This window comes from Hyla sarda, chromosome 12 (genome assembly GCF_029499605.1).
Source record: "Hyla sarda isolate aHylSar1 chromosome 12, aHylSar1.hap1, whole genome shotgun sequence".
Taxonomy (NCBI): Eukaryota; Metazoa; Chordata; class Amphibia; order Anura; family Hylidae; genus Hyla; species Hyla sarda.
Window position 1 is genome coordinate 70,323,296 of NC_079200.1, and position 21,117 is coordinate 70,344,412.

General features: G+C 43.9%; 1 protein-coding gene across 5 annotated transcripts in view; it reads left to right on the plus strand.

Annotated features, from left to right (window-relative positions):
• TTLL9 (tubulin tyrosine ligase like 9) overlaps window positions 1–21,117 on the plus strand; it is a 42,604-nt gene that overhangs the window by 2,316 nt on the left and 19,171 nt on the right. For 2 of the 5 annotated variants that reach the window (XM_056547778.1, XM_056547777.1), the window contains exon 1: window positions 14,167–14,273. The exons of the other annotated variants lie outside the window; for them this stretch is intronic. The gene's annotated coding sequence lies outside the window, so the exon portion shown is untranslated. Of the gene's footprint in view, window positions 1–14,166; window positions 14,274–21,117 lie in introns of those variants that run through there. 5 annotated transcript variants of the gene reach the window in all.

Sequence of the window (21,117 nt, forward strand, 5' to 3'; positions counted from 1 at the left end):
GTCCCCATAACAGTGATAACTACAGTGCTTCCATAACAGTGATAACTACAGTGTCCCCATAACAGTGATAACTACAGTGTCCCCATAACAGTGATAACTACAGTGCCCCATAACAGTGATCTCTACAGTGCCCCATAACAGTGATCTCTACAGTGCCCTCATAACAGTGATAACTACAGTGCCCCCAGAACAGTGATAACTACAGTGCCCCCTTAACAGTGATAACTACAGTGCCTCCATAACAGTGATAACTACAGTGCCCCCTTAACAGTGATAACTACAGTGCCTCCATAACAGTGATAACTACAGTGCCTCCATAACAGTGATCTCTACAGTGCCCCCATAACAGTGATAACTACATTACCCCCATAACAGTGATAACTACAGTGCTTCCATAACAGTGATAACTACAGTGCCCCCATAACAGTGATAACTACAGTGCCTCCATAACAGTGATAACTACAGTGCCCCCAAAACAGTGATAACTACAGTGCCCCCATAACAGTGATAGCTACAGTGCCCCCATAACAGTGATAACTACAGTGCCCCCATAACAGTGATAACTACAGTGCCTCCATAACAGTGATAATTACAGTGCCCCCATAACAGTGATAACTACAGTGCCCCCATAACAGTGATAACTACAGTGCCTCCATAACAGTGATAACTACAGTGCCACCAAAACAGTGATCTCTACAGTGCCCCCATAACAGTGGTAACTACATTGCCCCCATAACAGTGATAACTACAGTGCCTCCATAACAGTGATAACTACAGTGCCCCCATAACAGTGATAACTACAGTGCCCCCATAACAGTGATAACTACAGTGCCCCCATAACAGTGATAACTACAGTGCCCCCATAACAGTGATCTCTACAGTGCCCCCATAACAGTGATCTCTACAGTGCCTCCATAACAGTGATAACTACATTGCCTCCATAACAGTGATAACTACATTGCCTCCATAACAGTGATAACTACAGTGCCTCCATAACAGTGATCTCTACAGTGCCCCCATAACAGTGATAACTACAGTGCCCCCAGAACAGTGATAACTACAGTGCCCCCTTAACAGTGATAACTACAGTGCCTCCATAACAGTGATAACTACAGTGCCTCCATAACAGTGATCTCTAGAGTGCCCCCATAACAGTGATAACTACATTACCCCCATAACAGTGATAACTACAGTGCTTCCATAACAGTGATAACTACAGTGCCCCCATAACAGTGATAACTACGGTGCCCCCATAACAGTGATAACTACAGTGCCCCCATAACAGTGATAACTACAGTGCCCCCATAACAGTGATAACTACAGTGCCTCCATAACAGTGATAACTACAGTGCCCCCATAACAGTGATAACTACAGTGCCCCCATAACAGTGGTAACTACAGTGCCCCCTTAACAGTGATAACTACAGTGCCTCCATAACAGTGATAACTACAGTGCCTCCATAACAGTGATCTCTAGAGTGCCCCCATAACAGTGATAACTACATTACCCCCATAACAGTGATAACTACAGTGCTTCCATAACAGTGATAACTACAGTGCCCCCATAACAGTGATAACTACGGTGCCCCCATAACAGTGATAACTACAGTGCCCCCATAACAGTGATAACTACAGTGCCCCCATAACAGTGATAACTACAGTGCCTCCATAACAGTGATAACTACAGTGCCCCCATAACAGTGATAACTACAGTGCCCCCATAACAGTGGTAACTACAGTGCCTCCATAACAGTGATAACTACAGTGCCCTCATAACAGTGATAACTACAGTGCCCCCATAACAGTGATCTCTACAGTGCCCCCATAACAGTGATCTCTACAGTGCCTCCATAACAGTGATAACTACAGTGCCTCCATAACAGTGATAACTACAGTGCCTCCATAACAGTGATAACTACAGTGCCTCCATAACAGTGATAACTACAGTGCCTCCATAACAGTGATCTCTACAGTGCCCCCATAACAGTGATAACTACAGTGCCCCCATATCAGTGATAACTACAGTGCCCCCATAACAGTGATAACTACAGTGCCCCCATAAAATTGATAACTACAGTGCCTCCATAACAGTGATAACTACAGTGTCCTCATAACAGTGATAACTACAGTGCCCCCATTACAGTGATAACTACAGTGCCCCCATATCAGTGATAACTACAGTGCCCCCATAACAGTGATTACTACAGTGCCCCCATAAAATTGATAACTACAGTGCCTCCATAACAGTGATAACTACAGTGTCCTCATAACAGTGATAACTACATTGCCCCCATAACAGTCATAACTACAGTGCCTCTATAACAATGATAATTACAGTGCCCCCATAACAGTGATAACTACAGTGCCTCCATAACAGTGATAACTACAGTACCCCCATAACAGTGATAACTACAGTGCCCCCATAACAGTGATAACTACAGTGCCCCCATAACAGTGATAACTACAGTGCCCCCATAACAGTGATAACTACATTGCCCCCATAACAGTGATAACTACAGTGCCTCCATAACAGTGATACCTACAGTGCCTCCATAACAGTGATAACTACAGTTCCCCCATAACAGTGATAACTACAGTGCTCCCATACCAGTGACAACTACCGTGCCTCCATAAAAATTATAACTACAGTGCCCCCATAACAGTGATAACTACAGTGCCTCCATAACAGTGATACCTACAGTGCCTCCATAACAGTGATAACTACAGTGCCCCCATAACAGTGATAACTACAGTGCCCTCATACCAGTGATAACTACTGTGCCTCCATAGCAATGATAACTACAGTGCCTCCATAAAAGTGATAGCTACAGTGCCCCCATAACAGTGATAACTACAGTGCCTCCATAACAGTGATAACTACAGTGCCCCCATAACAGTGATAACTACAGTGCCCCATAACAGTGATAAATACAGTACCCCCATAGCAGTGATAACTACAGTACCCCCATAGCAGTGATAACTACAGTGCCCCCATAACAGTGATAACTACAGTGTCCCATAACAGTGATAACTACAGTGCCCCCATAACAGTGATAACTACAGTGCCCCCATAACAGTGATAACTATAGTGCCTCCATAACAGTGATAACTACAGTGCCTCCATAACAGTGATCTCTACAGTGCCCCCATAACAGTGATAACTACATTATCCCCATAACAGTGATAACTACAGTGCTTCCATAACAGTGATAACTACAGTGCCCCCATAACAGTGATAACTACAGTGCCTCCATAACAGTGATAACTACAGTGCCCCCATAACAGTGATAACTACAGTGCCCCCATAACAGTGATAGCTACAGTGCCCCCATAACAGTGATAACTACAGTGCCCCCATAACAGTGATAACTACAGTGCCTCCATAACAGTGATAACTACAGTGCCCCCATAACAGTGATAACTACAGTGCCCCCATAACAGTGGTAACTACCGTGCCTCCATAACAGTGATAACTACAGTGCCCTCATAACAGTGATAACTACAGTGCCCCCATAACAGTGATCTCTACAGTGCCCCCATAACAGTGATCTCTACAGTGCCTCCATAACAGTGATAACTACAGTGCCTCCATAACAGTGATCTCTACAGTGCCCCCATAACAGTGATAACTACAGTGCCCCCATAACAGTGATAACTACAGTGCCCCCCATGAAATTGATAACTACAGTGCCCCCATAAAATTGATAACTACAGTGCCCCCATATCAGTGATAACTACAGTGCCCCCATAACAGTGATAACTACAGTGCCCCCATAAAATTGATAACTACAGTGCCTCCATAACAGTGATAACTACAGTGTCCTCATAACAGTGATAACTACAGTGCCCCCATAACAGTGATAACTACAGTGCCTCCATAACAGTGATAACTACAGTGCCCCCATAACAGTGATAACTACAGTGCCCCCATAACAGTGATCTCTACAGTGCCCCCATAACAGTGATCTCTACAGTGCCTCCATAACAGTGATAACTACATTGCCTCCATAACAGTGATAACTACATTGCCTCCATAACAGTGATAACTACAGTGCCTCCATAACAGTGATCTCTACAGTGCCCCCATAACAGTGATAACTACGGTGCCCCCATAACAGTGATAACTACAGTGCCCCCATAACAGTGATAACAACAGTGCCCCCATAACAGTGATAACTACAGTGCCCCCATAACAGTGATAACTACAGTGCCCCCATAACAGTGATAACTACAGTGCCCCCATAACAGTGATAACTACTGTGCCTCCATAACAGTGATAACTACAGTGCCTCCATAACAGTGATCTCTACAGTGCCCCCATAACAGTGATAACTACATTACCCCCATAACAGTGATAACTACAGTGCCCCCATAACAGTGATAACTACAGTGTCCCATAACAGTGATAACTACAGTGCCCCCATAACAGTGATAACTACAGTGCCTCCATAACAGTGATAACTACAGTGCCCCCATAACAGTGATAACTACAGTGTCCCCATAACAGTGATAACTACAGTGCCCCATAACAGTGATCTCTACAGTGCCTCCATAACAGTGATAACTACGGTGTCCACATAACAGTGATAACTACAGTGCTCCCATAACAATGATAACTACAGTGCCCCCATAACAGTGATAACTACAGTGCCTCCACATAACAGTGATAACTACAGTACCCCCATAACAGTGATAACTACAGTGTCTCCATAACAGTGATAACTACAGTGCCCCCATAACAGTGATAACTACAGTGCGCCCATAACAGTGATAACTACAGTGTCCCCATAACAGTGATAACTACAGTGCTTCCATAACAGTGATAACTACAGTGTCCCCATAACAGTGATAACTACAGTGTCCCCATAACAGTGATAACTACAGTGCCCCATAACAGTGATCTCTACAGTGCCCCATAACAGTGATCTCTACAGTGCCCTCATAACAGTGATAACTACAGTGCCCCCAGAACAGTGATAACTACAGTGCCCCCTTAACAGTGATAACTACAGTGCCTCCATAACAGTGATAACTACAGTGCCCCCTTAACAGTGATAACTACAGTGCCTCCATAACAGTGATAACTACAGTGCCTCCATAACAGTGATCTCTACAGTGCCCCCATAACAGTGATAACTACATTACCCCCATAACAGTGATAACTACAGTGCTTCCATAACAGTGATAACTACAGTGCCCCCATAACAGTGATAACTACAGTGCCTCCATAACAGTGATAACTACAGTGCCCCCAAAACAGTGATAACTACAGTGCCCCCATAACAGTGATAGCTACAGTGCCCCCATAACAGTGATAACTACAGTGCCCCCATAACAGTGATAACTACAGTGCCTCCATAACAGTGATAACTACAGTGCCCCCATAACAGTGATAACTACAGTGCCCCCATAACAGTGATAACTACAGTGCCTCCATAACAGTGATAACTACAGTGCCACCAAAACAGTGATCTCTACAGTGCCCCCATAACAGTGGTAACTACATTACCCCCATAACAGTGATAACTACAGTGCCTCCATAACAGTGATAACTACAGTGCCCCCATAACAGTGATAACTACAGTGCCCCCATAACAGTGATAACTACAGTGCCCCCATAACAGTGATAACTACAGTGCCCCCATAACAGTGATCTCTACAGTGCCCCCATAACAGTGATCTCTACAGTGCCTCCATAACAGTGATAACTACATTGCCTCCATAACAGTGATAACTACATTGCCTCCATAACAGTGATAACTACAGTGCCTCCATAACAGTGATCTCTACAGTGCCCCCATAACAGTGATAACTACAGTGCCCCCAGAACAGTGATAACTACAGTGCCCCCTTAACAGTGATAACTACAGTGCCTCCATAACAGTGATAACTACAGTGCCTCCATAACAGTGATCTCTAGAGTGCCCCCATAACAGTGATAACTACATTACCCCCATAACAGTGATAACTACAGTGCTTCCATAACAGTGATAACTACAGTGCCCCCATAACAGTGATAACTACGGTGCCCCCATAACAGTGATAACTACAGTGCCCCCATAACAGTGATAACTACAGTGCCCCCATAACAGTGATAACTACAGTGCCTCCATAACAGTGATAACTACAGTGCCCCCATAACAGTGATAACTACAGTGCCCCCATAACAGTGGTAACTACAGTGCCCCCTTAACAGTGATAACTACAGTGCCTCCATAACAGTGATAACTACAGTGCCTCCATAACAGTGATCTCTAGAGTGCCCCCATAACAGTGATAACTACATTACCCCCATAACAGTGATAACTACAGTGCTTCCATAACAGTGATAACTACAGTGCCCCCATAACAGTGATAACTACGGTGCCCCCATAACAGTGATAACTACAGTGCCCCCATAACAGTGATAACTACAGTGCCCCCATAACAGTGATAACTACAGTGCCTCCATAACAGTGATAACTACAGTGCCCCCATAACAGTGATAACTACAGTGCCCCCATAACAGTGGTAACTACAGTGCCTCCATAACAATGATAACTACAGTGCCCTCATAACAGTGATAACTACAGTGCCCCCATAACAGTGATCTCTACAGTGTCCCCATAACAGTGATCTCTACAGTGCCTCCATAACAGTGATAACTACAGTGCCTCCATAACAGTGATAACTACAGTGCCTCCATAACAGTGATAACTACAGTGCCTCCATAACAGTGATCTCTACAGTGCCCCCATAACAGTGATAACTACAGTGCCCCCATATCAGTGATAACTACAGTGCCCCCATATCAGTGATAACTACAGTGCCCCCATAACAGTGATAACTACAGTGCCCCCATAAAATTGATAACTACAGTGCCTCCATAACAGTGATAACTACAGTGTCCTCATAACAGTGATAACTACAGTGCCCCCATTACAGTGATAACTACAGTGCCCCCATATCAGTGATAACTACAGTGCCCCCATAACAGTGATTACTACAGTGCCCCCATAAAATTGATAACTACAGTGCCTCCATAACAGTGATAACTACAGTGCCTCCATAACAGTGATAACTACAGTGCCCCCATAACAGTGATAACTACAGTGCCCCCATAACAGTGGTAACTACAGTGCCCCCTTAACAGTGATAACTACAGTGCCTCCATAACAGTGATAACTACAGTGCCCCCATAACAGTGATAACTACAGTGCCCCCATAACAGTGGTAACTACAGTGCCCCCTTAACAGTGATAACTACAGTGCCTCCATAACAGTGATAACTACAGTGCCTCCATAACAGTGATCTCTAGAGTGCCCCCATAACAGTGATAACTACATTACCCCCATAACAGTGATAACTACAGTGCTTCCATAACAGTGATAACTACAGTGCCCCCATAACAGTGATAACTACGGTGCCCCCATAACAGTGATAACTACAGTGCCCCCATAACAGTGATAACTACAGTGCCCCCATAACAGTGATAACTACAGTGCCTCCATAACAGTGATAACTACAGTGCCCCCATAACAGTGATAACTACAGTGCCCCCATAACAGTGGTAACTACAGTGCCTCCATAACAGTGATAACTACAGTGCCCTCATAACAGTGATAACTACAGTGCCCCCATAACAGTGATCTCTACAGTGCCCCCATAACAGTGATCTCTACAGTGCCTCCATAACAGTGATAACTACAGTGCCTCCATAACAGTGATAACTACAGTGCCTCCATAACAGTGATAACTACAGTGCCTCCATAACAGTGATCTCTACAGTGCCCCCATAACAGTGATAACTACAGTGCCCCCATATCAGTGATAACTACAGTGCCCCCATATCAGTGATAACTACAGTGCCCCCATAACAGTGATAACTACAGTGCCCCCATAAAATTGATAACTACAGTGCCTCCATAACAGTGATAACTACAGTGTCCTCATAACAGTGATAACTACAGTGCCCCCATTACAGTGATAACTACAGTGCCCCCATATCAGTGATAACTACAGTGCCCCCATAACAGTGATTACTACAGTGCCCCCATAAAATTGATAACTACAGTGCCTCCATAACAGTGATAACTACAGTGTCCTCATAACAGTGATAACTACATTGCCCCCATAACAGTCATAACTACAGTGCCTCCATAACAATGATAATTACAGTGCCCCCATAACAGTGATAACTACAGTGCCTCCATAACAGTGATAACTACAGTACCCCCATAACAGTGATAACTACAGTGCCCCCATAACAGTGATAACTACAGTGCCCCCATAACAGTGATAACTACAGTGCCCCCATAACAGTGATAACTACATTGCCCCCATAACAGTGATAACTACAGTGCCTCCATAACAGTGATACCTACAGTGCCTCCATAACAGTGATAACTACAGTTCCCCCATAACAGTGATAACTACAGTGCTCCCATACCAGTGACAACTACCGTGCCTCCATAAAAATTATAACTACAGTGCCCCCATAACAGTGATAACTACAGTGCCTCCATAACAGTGATACCTACAGTGCCTCCATAACAGTGATAACTACAGTGCCCCCATAACAGTGATAACTACAGTGCCCTCATACCAGTGATAACTACTGTGCCTCCATAGCAATGATAACTACAGTGCCTCCATAAAAGTGATAGCTACAGTGCCCCCATAACAGTGATAACTACAGTGCCTCCATAACAGTGATAACTACAGTGCCCCCATAACAGTGATAACTACAGTGCCCCATAACAGTGATAAATACAGTACCCCCATAGCAGTGATAACTACAGTACCCCCATAGCAGTGATAACTACAGTGCCCCCATAACAGTGATAACTACAGTGTCCCATAACAGTGATAACTACAGTGCCCCCATAACAGTGATAACTACAGTGCCCCCATAACAGTGATAACTATAGTGCCTCCATAACAGTGATAACTACAGTGCCTCCATAACAGTGATCTCTACAATGCCCCCATAACAGTGATAACTACATTATCCCCATAACAGTGATAACTACAGTGCTTCCATAACAGTGATAACTACAGTGCCCCCATAACAGTGATAACTACAGTGCCTCCATAACAGTGATAACTACAGTGCCCCCATAACAGTGATAACTACAGTGCCCCCATAACAGTGATAGCTACAGTGCCCCCATAACAGTGATAACTACAGTGCCCCCATAACAGTGATAACTACAGTGCCTCCATAACAGTGATAACTACAGTGCCCCCATAACAGTGATAACTACAGTGCCCCCATAACAGTGGTAACTACCGTGCCTCCATAACAGTGATAACTACAGTGCCCTCATAACAGTGATAACTACAGTGCCCCCATAACAGTGATCTCTACAGTGCCCCCATAACAGTGATCTCTACAGTGCCTCCATAACAGTGATAACTACAGTGCCTCCATAACAGTGATAACTACAGTGCCTCCATAACAGTGATAACTACAGTGCCTCCATAACAGTGATCTCTACAGTGCCCCCATAACAGTGATAACTACAGTGCCCCCATAACAGTGATAACTACAGTGCCCCCCATGAAATTGATAACTACAGTGCCCCCATAAAATTGATAACTACAGTGCCCCCATATCAGTGATAACTACAGTGCCCCCATAACAGTGATAACTACAGTGCCCCCATAAAATTGATAACTACAGTGCCTCCATAACAGTGATAACTACAGTGTCCTCATAACAGTGATAACTACAGTGCCCTCATAACAGTGATAACTACAGTGCCTCCATAACAGTGATAACTACAGTGCCCCCATAACAGTGATAACTACAGTGCCCCCATAACAGTGATCTCTACAGTGCCCCCATAACAGTGATCTCTACAGTGCCTCCATAACAGTGATAACTACATTGCCTCCATAACAGTGATAACTACATTGCCTCCATAACAGTGATAACTACAGTGCCTCCATAACAGTGATCTCTACAGTGCCCCCATAACAGTGATAACTACGGTGCCCCCATAACAGTGATAACTACAGTGCCCCCATAACAGTGATAACAACAGTGCCCCCATAACAGTGATAACTACAGTGCCCCCATAACAGTGATAACTACAGTGCCCCCATAACAGTGATAACTACAGTGCCCCCATAACAGTGATAACTACTGTGCCTCCATAACAGTGATAACTACAGTGCCTCCATAACAGTGATCTCTACAGTGCCCCCATAACAGTGATAACTACATTACCCCCATAACAGTGATAACTACAGTGCCCCCATAACAGTGATAACTACAGTGCCTCCATAACAGTGATAACTACAGTGCCCCCATAACAGTGATAACTACAGTGCCCCCATAACAGTGATAACTACAGTGCCCCCATAACAGTGATAACTACAGTGCCCCCATAACAGTGATAACTACAGTGCCCCCATAACAGTGACAGATGTGGGATCTTCATAACAGTGATAACTACAGTGCCCCCATAACAGTGATAACTACAGTGCCCCCATAACAGTGATAACTACAGTGCCCCCATAACAGTGATAACTACAGTGCCCCCATAACAGTGATATTATGATGTATAATTACATCTTTTATATGTTTTGTTGATCTATCTTCAGTACAGTATATGTGTAGAGACTCCCTGATTGTGCGCTCTATTTACACTTTATAATGATACCGCCTCTCTCTAAGGCTTTGTTCACACGGCAGAATGTCCGTGCAGAATTCCGCACGGACATTCCCGCCGCAGCAGAATCCCATTGATTTCAAGGGGATGCTGCTGCAATATTCACACAGTGGAATTTCTGCGGCAAAATCCTGATTCCAGCATCCGCAAAACAATAGACTTCCTAGCGCCTGCCGGATTAATCAACTGTGCGGAATGTCCGCACATGTTACGCTGTGTGAACATGGCCTAAGAGTCTGCAATTAATTAAGCTTTTCCCTAAGAAACCTATATTAATTAGAGAGGGGAAAGGTGTAGGAAACTTGCTATATACATAGTTGTGAGGCACTTTCCTGCAGACGGTAGATCAGCACTATTCACTGTTTAGGTGTCATGTTATGTTTCTACCTCTGCATCACAACATATCTATGGAATAAATAGCACTTTGTACTCCGCACCCTGGGGCTGGTGCACATATGTATATTTTATATGGTGCCTACTCCCCCTTTTTTTGTTTTATCCTGCACTGTTTATCCTGCACATGTTCACATAGCGGGATTGCTGAATGGAATTGCGGAGTTCTGCTGGAATTTCTACAGAACTCTATGTTCTGAAAGCACAGAATTCTGCTAAATTTCAAAGCCCCAGTAACTTTAAGGTCATAAAATTTTGTGTAATGCCGAATTGCCGCTGCAGAAATTCGAATGGGACAGCGGAATCCTATTAAATGGACAGTAAATTTTGGCGGAAATTCCATTATGTGAACATTGCCTAAGACTAAGAAAGGAACCACAACCGTGGTTGGTGCCACCCTATTAAGGAGGTGGGTTCCCCAAGAGGAGAGGTCAGAGGGTGGAGAGATTAGTGGGCACTCTGGGGGGTATTTATGAATAAATGTGTTTTTTTTTACTCCTTTTTTTTTCATGGGTGACTTTTTAATTCACTGCACCAAATTTACAAAAAGGAGCAAGTTTGGCTATAAATTTCGTGCACTTTCAGAAATAACTGGCAAATGTGTGAATTTACCCACCTCTCAGGTGATAGTTCCAGGAAGCTCTTTCAGAGGTGATTCCTTGTGTGTTACTACAAGGCAGTTTAGTAGATTTGTTGTGAATGTCCTTTATTTTACATTTCATTTGACATCTTTTCATTAGCTCACAGGGAAGGGTAGGGCGTGTCCTCTCCTTGTGGTGGTGGGAGGTGATTGGTGTGTGGTGGGAGGGGGCGTGTCCTCTCCTTGTAGTGGTGGGAGGTGATTGGTGTGTGGTGGGAAGAGGCGTGTCCTCTCCTTGTAGTGGTGGGAGGTGATTGGTGTGTGGTGGGAAGAGGCGTGTCCTCTCCTTGTAGTGGTGGGAGGTGATTGGTGTGTGGTGGGAGGGGGCGTGTCCTCTCCTTGTAGTGGTGGGAGGTGATTGGTGTGTGGTGGGAAGAGGCGTGTCCTCTCCTTGTAGTGGTGGGAGGTGATTGGTGTATGGTGGGAGGGGGCGTGTCCTCTCCTTGTAGTGGTGGGAGGTGATTGGTGTGTGGTGGGAGGGGGCGTGTCCTCTCCTTGTAGTGGTGGGAGGTGATTGGTGTGTGGTGGGAGGGGGCGTGTCCTCTCCTTGTAGTGGTGGGAGGTGATTGGTGTGTGGTGGGAAGAGGCGTGTCCTCTCCTTGTAGTGGTGGGAGGTGATTGGTGTGTGGTGGGAGGGGGCGTGTCCTCTCCTTGTAGTGGTGGGAGGTGATTGGTGTGTGGTGGGAAGAGGCGTGTCCTCTCCTTGTAGTGGTGGGAGGTGATTGGTGTATGGTGGGAGGGGGCGTGTCCTCTCCTTGTAGTGGTGGGAGGTGATTGGTGTGTGGTGGGAGGGGGCGTGTCCTCTCCTTGTAGTGGTGGGAGGTGATTGGTGTGTGGTGGGAGGGGGCGTGTCCTCTCCTTGTAGTGGTGGGAGGTGATTAGTGTGTGATGGGAGGGGGCGTTTCCTCTCCTTGTGGTGGTGGGAGGTGATTGGCTCTTTATGCAGCCTTGTCCATGACTCATAGATGAGCCTGATGCTGCTGCAGGACTGGTTAGTGTCCCAGTAGGTATGAGGACCCCTAGTTGTGGGATTCTGATGAACCATTTTCTTGATAAACTATTAGAAAATTGTGAAAACAAACATATTACAAAAGGTGTCTAATTTGCATCCGTAAAATGGTTTGTAAACTTAATTGTACCAGATATCCAGACTTTTAAACATGTCCTTCCTAAAGGAAAACATTAAACAAAGTGATATATATCTTATATAACTTTGTTTAATTGTATATATATATATATATATATATATATATATTTTAGGAATTATATATTAGGGAAAAATATATATATATATATTCTGATGACTCGCTCTTGCAGATAGGTGCGGTTGCAGTATAGAGGCAAGGAAACAGTACTTTTCAAATTAAAGTTCAGTGTTTTATTCACACTTGGCACACAGCAAACAGTCTTAAATGCAGAACTAAGGAAAACGTAACAAAAGTCCACCTGTATTCCTTAGGTAAAGATAGGCTATTGGAGAGGCTCCTGCTAGACTAGCAACTTATAGACCCCAGCTACCCAAATGGCACCTATACCCACGGGGTCAGGAGGTTAAACAATTTAAATAAAGAGATTGGGGCTCAGGGTCATGAATATTGAATCAATTTAAATTTATTAAAATATTCAGCGTTATGTGTTTGTGACTCACAGGGCCCTTGTGAGCCAACAGATACACATGATAACAATAGTGCAGTATATATGAAAAATAACATTAAAAGTATGTGGCCACACACTAATAGGTCCAACCTGGAAAAAATGTTGCACAAAAAAAGTACTTTGGCTTTAAATTGGATATGATGGTGCTTAATATAGTACTTGTGCTCTATATGACTTAACTCTATATGAGAAGCCACTTGGTTACGTCAGTATTGTCCAGGTACAAGTCTGAAAGTCCCCAATCTGGGGATAAAGTATTGCAAAGTCTCTTTGAAATATTGTTCATTAGCTGTACTGCAATAGTAGTCCACTGTTATACAGTGATCAAAGGTACCATGTGGTGTGCGCGAGTCCGGATCCTCGTACCGGTTCTCATGGCGGGGAGGGCGCTGCTGTAGACTCGGCCGTCTCCTGTATTCGCAGCGCAGCTGGCGGTGAGCTCCGGTCAGGTGGACTACAGCGCTTCAATGGGTACAGCAGTAGCAGATCGCAGCGGCGTCCTCGTATTTGAGGTAGCGCACGCTGACTCAGATTGATTGACAGATCAGGTAACAAAGCTGGATAAATAAAATTCAGACTGTAGATGTATCTCTAATATTGAGTTCTCATATAGAGTTAAAGGGGTATTCCAGGAATTTTTTTTATTTGACTATGCTACAGGGGCTGTAAAGTTAGTGTAGTTCATAATATAGTGTCTGTGCCTGTGTGTGACGGTTTTCTCACAATTCTTATGTGATTTTCACCCCAATATTTATTCCTACCAGCATACAAAATGACTGTTGTCTCAGATTTTTCCCAGCTTGCAATGCGGTCGAGACCTAACTCACTAGTCAGCTGATGACAGGGAGCCTGTCTGCTTCAATGGGTGGAGAGAGCAATCTGCAACTAATGCAACAGCTGGAGGCACTCTGATTGAAAACCACAGGTCTGCAGCTCATTTATGTTTCAATGCGTGGGGTGGCTGATGCGTGGGAAGGAGGAAAATGGTATCATGGGATTTGTAGGCAAACAAGAAAACTGAAAACAGGAAATACCAGTTCACAAAAAGCTAGCCACAGTGTTATGGTAATCTCACAACATAGCCATTTAGCCCCAAGACAAGAGCAGATCCTTCCTAAGCATGTCCATTACTGTCTGCCAGGTACGTACTAAAATCACCTTATGGTGGATACCCCTTTAAAGTCATATACAGCACAAGTACTATATTGCGCACCATCATATCCAATATAAAGCCAAAGTACTTTTTTGCGCAGCATTTTTTCCAGGTCGGACCTATTTTAGTGTGTGGCCACATACTTTCAATGTTATTTTACCTTTGTTTTATTCATTTTTATTATTAATAATATATTTGCCAACATATATACTGCACTATTATCATGTGTATCTGTTGGCTCACAAGGGCCCTGTGAGTCACAAACACATAACACTGAATATTTTAATACATTTATATTGATGCCTCAATCTCTTTATTTAAATTGTATTTCTTAGGTGTTTGTTCACACCTGAGTCCATGCCATGCGGCATCAAGCAAGTCCAGGCCTCCAGTCAGACTGTCCACCAGCTTCCAACCTCGGAGCAAACACAGGGAAGAACTACACTCTCAGCTCTCTCTGGCAGTGTGAACTGCAACTAGTAAATCCCCCTCAGCTGGTGAAGCAGGCTGCCTTTAAAGGGGGTACTCCCATGGAAAACTTTTCTTTTTTAAATCAACTGGTGCAAGAAAGTTAAACAGATTTGTAAATCACTTCTATTAAAAAAATCTTAATCCTTCCAGTACTTTTTAGGGGCTGTATACTAAAGAGAAATCCAAAAAAGAAATGCATTTCCTCATGACCACAGTGCTCTCTGCTGACCTCTGCTGTCCATTTTAGGGACTGTCCAGAGCAGCATATGTTTGCTATGGGGATTTTTTCCTGCTCTGGACAGTTCATGAAATGGACAGCAGAGGTCAGCAGAGAGCACTGTGGTCATGACATCAGAGGAAATGCATTTCTTTTTTGGATTTCTCTTTAGTATACAGCCCCTAAAAAGTACTGGAAGGATTAAGATTTTTTAATAGAAGTGATTTACAAATCTGTTTAACTTTCTGGCACCAGTTGATTTAAAAAAAAAAAAAAAAAAAAAAAAAAAGTTTTCCACAGGAGTACCGCTTTAACCCCTTATGGACCAAGGGCGTACAGGTACGCCTTTGCTCCCTGGTACTTAAGGACCTAGGGCGTACCTGTACGCCCGTGGGAATTTCGGTCCCCGCCGGGCGGGGATCTCGCCCTAATCTATCAGCAGGCACCCCGCGCAAATGCCCAGGGGGGTCATTAGACCCCCCCCATGTCGGCGATCGGCGCAAATCGCAAGTGAATTCACACTTGCGATTGGCGCCGATTCCGGGTCATATGGGTCTATGGTGACCCGGTGACCCGGAATAGAAGGGGGATCCCACGATCCCCCTGTAGCGATAGGAGTGAGGTGGCAGGGTTGCCACCCCTTCTATCTCTGCTATTGGTGGTCTAGACGCGACCACCAATAGCAGATCGGGGGCGGAGGGGTTTACTTTCGGTTTCCCCGTCCTGCCCTCCCACAATAGGCGGGGCAGGACGGGGAAACCGACAGGGACCGGCGCCGAAGATCCACTTACATATCGGCGACGGCAGCGGCGACGATCAGCGGCGGCAGCGGGCGACGATCGGCGGAAGAAGAGGACCGCGACGCAGCTCCCTGGATCCAACGGAAGCCGGTCAGTTACTTAGCAACATCTGGAGGGCTACAGTCTGAGACCACTATAGTGGTCTCTAAACTGTAACCCTCCAGATGTTGCAAAACTACAACTCCCAGCATGCCCAGAGAGCTGTTTAGGCATGCTGGGAGTTGCAGTTTTGCAACAGCTGGAGGTCTACAGTTTGAGACCACTGCAAAGTGATCTCTATACTGTGCACCTCCAGATCTTGCAAAACTACAACTCCCAGCATGCCCAGACAGCAGTTTGCTGTCTGGGCATGCTGGGAGTTGTAGTTTTGCAACATCTGGAGGTCCACAGTTTGGAGACCACTGTGCAGTGGTCTCTAAACTATAGCTCTCCAGATGTTGCAAAACTGCAACTCCCAGCAAGCCTAAACAGCAAACAGCTGTCTCTGCATGCTGGGAGTTGTAGTTGCGATCCCTCCAGCTGTTGCATAACTACATCTCCCAGCATGCCTTTCGGCGATCAGTACATGCTGGGAGTTGAAGTTTTGCAACAGCTGGAGGCACACTGGTTGGAAAATACTGAGTTAGGTAACAGAACCTAACTGAAGGTTTTCCAACCAGTGTGCCTCCAGCTGTTGCAAAAGTACAACTCCCAGCATGCACGGTCTATCAGTACATGCTGGGAGTTGTAGTTTTGAAACAGCTGGAGGTTTGCCCCCCCATGTGAACGTACAGGGTACATTCACACTGGCGGGTTTACAGTAAGTTTTCTGCTTCAAGTTTGGGCTGTGGCAAATTTTTCACCGCAGCGCAAACTCCTAGCGGTAAATTCACTGTAAACCTCTGCCAGTGTGAATGTATCCTAAAAACACTACACTAAACTACACTTACACATAATAAAGGGTAAAACACTACATAAACACCCCCTTACACTGTCCCCCTAATAAAAAATAAAAAACGTATTGTACGGCAGTGTTTCCAAAACAGAGCCTCCAGCTGTTGCAAAACAACAACTCCCAGCATTTCCGGACAGCCACTGACTGTCCAGGCATGCTGGGAGTTTAGCAACAGCTGGAGGCACCCTGTTTGGGAATCACTGGCGTAGAATACCCCTATGTCCACTCCTGTGCAATCCCTAATTTAGTCCTCAAATGCGCATGGCGCTCTCTCACTTCGGAGCCCTGTCGTATTTCAAGGAAACAGTTTAGTGCCACATATGGGGTATCTCCGTACTCGGGAGAAATTGCGTTACTAATTTTGGGGGCTTTTTTTCCTTTTACCCCTTATGAAAAAGAAAAGTTGGGGTCTACACCAGCCTGTTAGTGTAAAAAAAAAAATTTTTTTTACACTAACATGCTGGTGTTGTCCTTTACTTTTTATTTTCACGGGAGGTAAAAGGAAAAAAAGACCCCCAAAATTTGTAACGCAATTTCTCCTGAGTACGGAGATACCCCATATGTGGGCGTAAAATGCTCTGCGGGCGCACAACAAGGCTCAGGAGTGAGAGCGCACCATGTATATTTGAGGCCTAAATTGGTGATTTGCACAGGGGTGGCTGATTTTACAGTGGTTCTGACATAAACACAAAACAATAAATACCCACATGTGACCATTTTGGAAACGACACCCCTCACGGAACGTAACAAGGGGTATAGTGAGCCTAAACACCCCACAGGTGTTTGACAAATTTTCATTAAAGTTGGATGGGAAAATGAAAAAAAAATTTTTTTTTCACTAAAATGCTGGTGTCACCCTAAATTTTTCATTTTCACAAGGGAAAATAAAAAAAAGCCCCCCAAAATTTGTAACCCAATTTATTCTGAGTAAGAGCATACCCCATATGTGGATGTAAAATGCTCTATGGGTACACTACAATGCTCAGAAGAGAAGGAGCACCATTGGGATTTTGAAGAGAAAATTTGTCCGGAATTGAAGGCCACTTGTGTTTACAAAGCCCCCATGGTACCAGAACAATGGACCCCCCCCATATGTGACCCCATTTTGGAAACTACACCCCTCATGTAATGTAATAAGGGGCGCAGTGAGCATTTACGCCCCACAGGTGTCTGACAGATTTTTGGAACAGTGATCCGTGAAAATGAAAAATTTTTCCATTTGCACAGCCCACTGTTCCAAAGATCTGTCAAACGCCAGTGGGGTGTAAATGCTCACTGCACCACTTATTAAATTCTGTGAGGGGTGTAGTTTCCAAAATGGGGTCACATGTGGGGGGGGGGTCCACTGTTCTGGCACCACGGGGGGCTTTGTAAATGCACATGGCCCCTGACTACCATTCCAAACGAATTCTCTTTCCAAAAGCTCAATGGTGCTCCTCCTCTTCTGAGCATTGTAGTTCGCCCGTAGTGCACTTCAGGTCCACTTATGGGGTACCTCCATACTCAGAAGAGATGGGGTTACAAATTTTGGGGGGTATTTTCTGCTATTAACCCTTGCAAAAATGTGAAATTTGGGGGGAAACACACATTTTAGTGAAAAAAATATATTTTTTTTTACATATGCACAAGTCGTGAAACCCATGTGGGGTATTAAGGCTCACTTTATTCCTTGTTACGTTCCTCAAGGGGTCTAGTTTCCAAAATTGTATGCCATGTGTTTTTTTTTTTGCTGTTCTGGCACTATAGGGGCTTCCTAAATGCGACATGCCCCCCGAGCAAAATTTGCTCTCAAAAAGTCAAATATCACTCCTTCTCTTCGGAGCATTGTAGTTCGCCCGTAATGCACTTCATGCCAACTTATGGGGTGCCTCCATACTCAGAAGAGATGGGGTTACAAATTTTGGGGGGTATTTTCTGCTATTAACCCTTGCAAAAATGTGAAATTTGGGGGGAAACACACATTTTAGTGAAATTTTTTTTTATTTTTTTTACATATGCAAAAGTCGTGAAACACCTGTGGGGTATTAAGGCTCACTTTATTCCTTGTTACGTTCCCCAAGGGGTCTAGTTTCCAAAATGGTATGCCATGTGGGTTATTTTTGCTGTTCTGGCACCATAGGGGCTTCCTAAATGCAACATGCCCCCCAAAAACCATTTCTGAAAAACGTACTCTCCAAAATCCCCTTGTCGCTCCTTCGCTTCTGAGCCCTCTACTGTGCCCGCCGAACACTTTACATAGACATGAGGTATGTGCTTACTCGAGAGAAATTGGGCTACAAATATAAGTATACATTTCTCCTTTTACCCCTTGTAAAAATTCAAAAATTGGGTTTACAAGAACATGCGAGTGTAAAAAATAAAGATTGTGAATTTTCTCCTTCACATTGCTGCTATTCCTGTGAAACACCTAAAGGGTTAAAACACTTACTGATTGTCATTTTGAATACTTTGGGGGGTGTAGTTTTTATAATGGGGTCATTTGTGGGGTATTTCTAATATGAAGACCCTTCAAATCCACTTCAAACCTGAACTGGTCTCCGAAAAAAAAGCGAGGTTCAAAATTTTGTGAAAAATTGGAAAAGTGCTGCTGAACTTTGAAGCCCTCTGGTGTCTTCCAAAAGTAAAAACACGTCAATTTTATGATGCAAACATAAAGTAGACATATTGGAAATATGAATAAAAAATATATATATTTTGAATATCCATTTTCCTTACAAGCAGAAAGCTTCAAAGTTAGAAAAATGCAAAATTTTCAAATTTTTCGTCAAATTTGGGGATTTTTCACCAAGAAAGGATGCAAGTTACCACAAAAATTTACCACTATGTTAAAGTAGAATATGTCACGAAAAAACAATCTCGGAATCATATTGATAACTAAAAGCATTCCAGAGTTATTAATGTTTAAAGTGACAGTGGTCAGATGTGCAAAAAACGCTCTGGTCCTAAGGTGTAAAATGGCCTGGTCCTTAAGGGGTTAAGGCCATCAAAAGGCGGCCTGGATTGTGGGGAATGACCCCCACCCTACACTTGGTCATTCCCGGTAAGAGCCGTCCCGGATTGGCCTTCCAGCCATACTATGGCCATAGTGTCAGTCTGCATCGCAGCTCAGACACTGAATAATACCGGCTCTTACTTCACCAAAGCCAGGAGCCTTGGTGACACATATCACCCATCAACCACCATACCCATCAAGGATGTGTGAAGTAATGTGGATTTTTATTCACCAGAACATCACAGACGCGACGTTTCAGCAGTCTTCCACGGCCTTTGTCAAGGCTTGACCAAGGCCATGGAAGACGGCTGAAACATCGCGTCTGTGATGTTCTGGTGAATAAAAAGCCACATTACTTCACACATCCTTGAGTGCTGCTGATTTCACTGCGGATATATCGGACCCTGACCAGGTTACTCCAGCTTGCACCAACCACTTATCTTCAGTGCTGTCCATTTCTCTGGACAATATATATATATATATATATATATATATATATATATATATATTTCAAATAACAAGGTGATCTGCTTATATTAAGAAGTAATTTCAACACATTTTTGTAATGTGTGTTTTTTATGCCACTTTTGTATATGGTGGTGATTTGCACCCTTTTAAAAGGGTTGTGACAACTTTTGCGCCTTTTCCCAAAAATTGCATTTTCATGAATTTCTGACCACTGCAAAAACCCGACTCAAAACACGCATACCACAGCAACAAAAGTAGCATAAAAAAAAACACTGTGCCAAAATATTGCGACAATTTTACCCAAGAAAACAAGGGTAAATGCTTCATAAATACCCCCCCCCCCCTTTCCCTACCTTCCCACATCCATCCATTATATGCATTTATTATCGCTAGTGATAACAAGCAATTGGTACTTGTGTTGGGGTACCTCTAGTATATAAGTTTTGTATGTACATTTTATCTGTAAAACATTAAAAGTTGAGTTTTAGTATTTTTATTCTTTACCTATATTTTTCCCTTTACTTTTCGGTGATGATGTTTTTAGATAAACACAAAGCAAGACAAATATATTAGAAAGTTGCAGAACTTATCATGATACATTCATATGATTTATTTACGGTATTTATCAGCGTATAACACGCACTTTTTAGGCTAAAATTTTTAGCCTAAAGTCTAACTGCGTGTTATACGCCGATAAGCCGCTGCAGTTCAATGATTTAAAGCGGGCGCTTTAA